The sequence below is a fragment of the Malaclemys terrapin genome, chromosome 5, assembly GCF_027887155.1.
Source record: "Malaclemys terrapin pileata isolate rMalTer1 chromosome 5, rMalTer1.hap1, whole genome shotgun sequence".
Taxonomy (NCBI): Eukaryota; Metazoa; Chordata; order Testudines; family Emydidae; genus Malaclemys; species Malaclemys terrapin.
In genome coordinates, this window is record NC_071509.1 from 128,098,655 (window position 1) to 128,105,533 (window position 6,879).

Genomic DNA, 6,879 nt, shown 5'->3' on the forward strand with positions numbered 1-6,879 from the left:
GGGAGCAGATAAGGGAGTCAGAATTTTACTGTGATATGTGATACTGCCAGACATTCAATGATAGTCCTGTATCACCCAGCTGCCTTTATTCAGTCTATCAGTAATGGGTTGTGGGGCACTAAGACAATAGGTTGGATCCCTCTTGGTGCAGGTGGTGGGTGTGTAGTGACCAGGTGAAAAATAAGCTGCATCAGTTGTGGAGGGCATGGGAAATTCCCAAAGCAGGGGAGGTGCACAAGTTATTCACTGTAACCCTCTGTTTTTCTACGCCTGCAGGTTCTTTGCTGTCGTGCATTGCCATAGTTTCTGTGCACCTCCCACCTGAAAAAGGTGTAATAATGGCTCTCTCGCTTCTAGGCACAACCCTGCGTTGAGGTGGAATGGAGCTGTCCCTTGCCAGCACAATGAAATTGAGTATGGTGAGGTAGTGGTGGAGATCCTCAGAGGTATCTAGGGGTCCCTGTACTGCAATTCTACCTGTCTTTGTGATCCACAGAAGGAGGGGAAGGCTTTTTACGCTCTCCCCACACTATGCACTTGTGTAAGGACCAGGCAGAATCCCTGAGACCCTCTGTATGTGGCCCAGTTATAAAAAAGCATCAATATTTTCATTTCAAATGTGAATTCATACAAATGTAGGGCTGGAAGGGACCTCGACAGGTCCTCTAGTCCAGCCCCCTGCCTGAGGCAGAGCCAAGTAAACCTAGATCATCCCTCACAGGTGTTTGTCTGACCTGCACGAATAAACTTCTAGTGATAGATTCCACAGCCTAGTTCAGAGCCTAACTACCCTTATGTTTTGATTCCCCCCAATATCTAACTTAAATCTCCTTTGCTGCAGACTAAACCTATTACTACTTGTCCTACCATCAGTAGACATGGAGAACAATTGATCACTGTCTCTAACAGCCCTCAACATATTCTCAGTCTCCTTTTCTCAAGGCTAAACATGTTTAGTTTTATTAACCTTTCCTCATAGGTCAGGTTTTCTAAACCTTTTATCATTTTTGTTGCTCTCCTCTGCACTCTCTCCAATTTGCCCACATCTTTCTTAAAGTGTGGTGTGCAGGCCTCACCAGCCCTGAGCAGAGCAGGACAGTTCCCTCCTGTCTTACATATACCATTCCTGTTAAACTCCAGAATTATATTAGTCTTTTTTACAATGCATCACACTGACTTGTACTCAATTTGTGATCCACCATACCCCCTCAATTATTTTCACCAGTACTATTGTCTAGCCACTATTCCCCATTTTGTAGCTGTGCATTTAATTTTATTACTACATGTAGTACTTTGCACTTTCTTAAATTTCATCTTGTTGATTTCAGACCAGTTCTCCAATTTGTCAAGGTAACTTTGAATTTTAATCCAAAATATTAGCAACTTCTCCCAGTTTGGTGTCATTCACAAATGTTATAAGCGTATTCTTCACACATTATCCAAACCATTAATGAAAATATTGAATTGTACCAGACCCAGAAAAGGTCCCTGCAAAGCCCTACTTGATACATCCTCCCAGACTGACAGCAAACTATTGATAACTCTTCTTTGAGAACAGTCTTTCAACCAGTTCCAAACCCACATTATAGTAATTTCATCTAGATCACATTTCACTCATTTGCTTATGAGAATGTCATGTTGGACTCTGTCAAAAGCCTTACTAAAATCAAGTTATTTCATGTTTACTGCTTCCTCCCACCCACTAGGCCAGCAACCCTGTCAAAAAAGAAATTAGGTTGGTTTGGCATGATTTGTTCTTGACAAATCCATTCTGGCTATGTCTATGGGGTTGTTTTGATCAAACCAACATGTACAAGTTGATAGGCAGCACCTTACTACATAGAGGTGTTGTACTTCAATACCTCAGCAATAAGGTGTAACTTGTTTGTACCTGCTGTATAAGAATGCACTCCTGAGGGGTTGTCTGTCTGGCCTAGGGGGCAGTGGTAAACCCCTATGCCTGAGCTGGTCCATTGTCAGGGAGCACATATGTATTAGCAGAACTGTAGACACCTGATGCAGGGAGCTTGAGACTTTCTCATTGGGCAATAAACCTGGCCGGATGCCTTCATACCTTATTGGAGTCTGCTGTGCCAGCTATTTACGCAGAGCAGAGGACAGCACACGCATGCAGCTGACTTATCAACATTGGATAGAGCAGAGCACCACGTTGTTGATGCTTGATGACAACTACCAAGTCTTGTTTGGGATATGTTTAAGAAATACTTCATCTACCTCCTCTTCCTGACTTGATGGTCTATAGCAGTGGTTCTCAACAAGGGGGTATCAATTCCTACAGATATTTCTAGTTTTTTGAAACAGGCTCCATAAAAAGCATCCGTGAAGTCAGTACAAACTAAAATTTCATACGATGACTTTTATCTAGAGCAGTATAAACTATACACTGAAATGCAAGTAAATATTTATATTCCAATTGATTAATTTTCTAATTGGATGGTAAAAATGAGGAAGTGATTTCTGTATTTTGTCTGATTTTTGTAGGTTTTAAGTGAGGTGAAACTTGGGGTACATAAGACAAATCAGATTCCTGAAAGGGGTACAGTAGTCTGGAAAGGTTCAGAGCCACACAGATCCCTTTTTTCTCCCCTTTTACCTTTACCCAGAGATTCCCAACTGGTCTGCCTTTCATGACCTACTGGGGATTGCATCACATTCAGGTGCATTGCTGTATACTAGTTATAAGCCAGATGCAAATCCCATTGAAATGGAAGCAATCCCCTTGCCTTCACTGGGCTGTGGATCAGATCCTATGCACTACAAAAGTGGTTATTGTCATAGCAGCTACCCATTAACTGAACATTCAGGGCCCACTCCCCAGCCATGATTTACTTCATTTAATGAATGCAATGTCTAGCTGAATTGTTGGCTGTGTGCCCAAGTGCTGCATGTATAAAGCACTGCAGAGTAAATAATCCTTGGAAGACTCGAGTACACAAGAAGGAAATGAAATTTCAAAGTGATTTTATTTATTTTTTTCATAGCTTGTAGTGAGATTCCCATTATTGAAGGGAAACGATACATAGCGGGCAAGCTTATACATCAGTAGTGAAACGTGTCCTTCACAGTGTCACCGCAACGTGCCCTTGTGATCTTGTCAAGGATCTATCATTTCATCTTGCAACTGTTGTGCAAATTGATTTGTCTTAACAGCATCAAAAGATGGGAATTAAGGACAAGAAGGCAACAGCCATAAAATAAATTAAAAGCATCTGTAAAAGTTTTTTCCATATACAAATAACCTTTTTTTTTTTGGGTAACTATTTTTTTTACTTACTGCCACTGTCTGTACACACTAACTTCTAAACTAAAAACATTTACGAAGGTTTGGTTTGTTTACAAGGAGAAGAAGAGGGGTCAATACTTTAAAATGACCCTGCAAACTGCTGAGCATCTCCCAAGCGATGGGAACTTAAGGAGGTGGACCCTTGGTACAGGGACAGGGGCCTTGGAGGCACTTAGCACCTCCTGGCAGATGCTCAGTAACTTACAAGGTCAGGCCTCCAGAGACACCCACTCCTGCCACTCTTCACACAGAGGAGTGGTCTCATTGGCTCTACTCCTCTGTGAGTAAAGATACTTGCCTGGATTTGCAGGCTAGGCCTCAGATGCTGCACGCTGTGTAATACGCTCATAAGCTTCCTTATTTAGGGTGGTTCACAAGCCTTCAGCACTGACCTCACTCTGCTCCCACAGGGGAGCTTTACTGCGGACTTCGCGGGAGCAGAGTGAGGCCAATACTGAGTGCTTTTGCAAACCCAGCTAAAAAGGTATATGGCTGTCGCTCAAGTTCTCGTTTGTGTTCTGAGCCAGCTGCACCAGCAGGAGATGCCATTTGTTAGCTGAGAGGCAGAGCCATTTACCAATGAACAGAATTACCAGAATATGGGCAGGGTGGTTACCCCAAACTGAACTAAGCAGGGGACTAATATTATTTGGAAAATCATTGTAAGGACTGTATTGACACATAACTATATACAGAAATTGTCCATGATTAATAAATGGCTAAGGAGACATTGCTTTATTCAGAAACCTTCACTGAGAGGTATGAATGAAAGTTTTGTACACAAAACACATCACTTATACACGGTTAACGAGAGAGGGGTTTCCTGGGGTGAGTGCAGTGTGTGCATGTCAACATAAGTGAGAACAAAGGAGTGGCTTTGATGAAAGAGTTTGAGATGGTTATTTTTCCTTCTTAATGATAATTTGAACTTAAACCCGATTGGCAGTGATGTAGTTAACACCTTTGAAAGTCAATAGTGTTAAACCATGAAACTGATCATCAGGTCAGAATCAGGCAAACTCGAGTTGCAAACATTAGACTAACTTAAGCTACTGATGCGGTAACCACTTTCAGTTGATGGTGGATGTGACCCCTGTTTTAAAAGTCACAATGCTTACAAAAACAAACTACCATGGGACACACTTTGAGACCTTACAATTAATTAGGTCTGGATTCTGCATTCAGTTACACCAAGCAACTGACAACAGAATTTGGACCTCAGATACTGGTTGAGACTGGGATGCCAGAATGATAATAGCTTTAAAAATTTAATGTGTTACTAGGGTGACAGAGGTCTGGTGTGAACCACTGCTGTTTGGGATTTTCCTGCAACTGTCAGCTGGGAAACTGGTTACATGGCCAATACTAGTCTTGTACAGGAAGAAGCATTCCATGGGACTTCTGTTAAAATCAATGGAATGAGTCACATAAATAAGAATGGCAGGACAGGACTTTCTTTACCCTTAATCACTACGAGCACCATAGAAGAGGTATCAAAAGATAATACATGAAATCCTACCACTCAACAGTGCTGTACAGACTCAATCAGGATGGTTTTAAGAAGCCAATAGGACCTTTGAGCACAATGGCATTTTGAAAAGCAGATTGTGAACTCATGTACCCTTTAAAAATTGAAGGCCTTTCCTAATAAGGATTTGACAGGAATGGAGACAGCAAGAAACAGGGCCTGGATTGCTTAACAATCATGTTCAAAGCCCAGCTCCGTGCTGTACTACTGAATATGAAAAATCTATGGCAGAGAATCGTGTCTGACTTCCTTCTAGGAGCTGGTAAAGGTCAACTCATGTTTGCATACTGAACAGTTATATATTACTGTAGCCCTGTTGTTTCTTTGATACACTTCTGTGGTGATTTGGAATTCTTTATTGCTGCTTTTGCAGGTACAGACCTGAGGAACATGGGGCCAAAATCCTGAAACTCACATAAAAGTTGTAAGTTCAGAGAGAGCCTGTGAAACAGATGAGCGACAGCCAGATTGTGCTCTCAGTTACATGTCTCTGCCAATTCAAAGTAACTGATGTTAATGGGGATGCTCTGGCTTGGACAGGTGTAACTGAGGGCATGTCTTCATTGCAGAGAGAGAAGGGGTGTTCTTAACTCAGGTTAAAATGTCACTGTTCATTGAGGCATACTCCTCCCCGTTAAACTCATCCTTTTGGTCAGACGCAATGACCCTTTCCTGTCTTAGGCTCCAGGCTTACACCCTACTATATTCTTCTTTTGCATCATTACTAGAAGTCTGGGTGTCTTGGCCTACTTATATTATGCCTGCCTAACTGGTTGAGATGCCTTTTACATTGGGGCAGGATTTAGGCCCATGAATCTGTTGTTCACTCTCTTTCTCTCAGCCACACACAGCACATATAAAACCCAGGATAAGAATTCTCTAACATTCCCTCCCCACCCAAACTGCTGTGAAAAAAGTCTGGCTGGCTGTAGAATACTATTTTTCTCCATTCCAGGTTAATGAAGTCAATAGCATAAAATAGTCCCCATTCCTTAATAACAAGAATAAATGCTTTTTTTTTTCTAATAAAAGTAGATACATACGTTGGCTGAGACAGTTGCATATCAATTCCTTAATATAGAAGAGTTAGAATTGCAGGCTTTCTGGAAGGCTGTTGGTAAATAAATCATCCCTACTGTAGTGCATGGCACAAATTGTCTGCCCTGTAGAAGGAAAAACATTGCAATACTTACAAAGACAAATTTAGGACAAGTTCCATCCTCGTATACAGGTGAACTTCAATGGGAAGTGTGGGTGCATATCACAATAAAGAACTTAGTCCCTAATAATCATCAACAATATTACATGGGAAGAGATGGGAAAGAAACTATTTGTCTTCAGCTGGCACCTAAACCTAAAGGAAAAAACATCAGAACTACTGACTCAGTTACCCACTAATGCTCTACGCAATTTTCTTTTTGACAGTCTCGCTAATGATTAGTGACTAGAGCTGGTCAGGGTTTATTGTTATAGCAGCCATTGATTTACTTTTTTTTTGGATAAAAAATTGATTTTTTCTTTGCAGCTCGTAGGGAGGGAGTTTATTTAAAAACCATCTACTTTTCACTTCTGCAAGGGTTGATGTGTGCTAGCGGGAGCCAGTCCTGGGTCCGGTGCACTCAATGGCAAACTCCCAGTAGCTTCAATGGATGCAGGATTGGGCCAATAGTTAACATTCAAGGTAATCCCCACAGAATATGGACACTTGGGTGCTTTGAACTGTCTTTTTAAATCTTTCCATTTACGCTGTACACAGGATCTCTTTCACACACAGACAGACACATTTTCTACCACCAGCAGCAATTCAGGAATCTGCTGGGTGAAGGAAGGATCTTTCTGTCTGCATTTTTCTTCCCTTTGCATCAGAAAAACATGTGGTTCCCCTCCCCCCCCAATTGTTCAGACACAACTCACCACATTTCTGAGCCAGCTGCAACAACAATGCACTAGCAGGAGATGTCAGTGCTAACTCTTCTGCCACACATGGAAGTGCATCAAATATTAAGGAATTTGCACATGCATGGCTTATGAACACAGGGGTTGCACA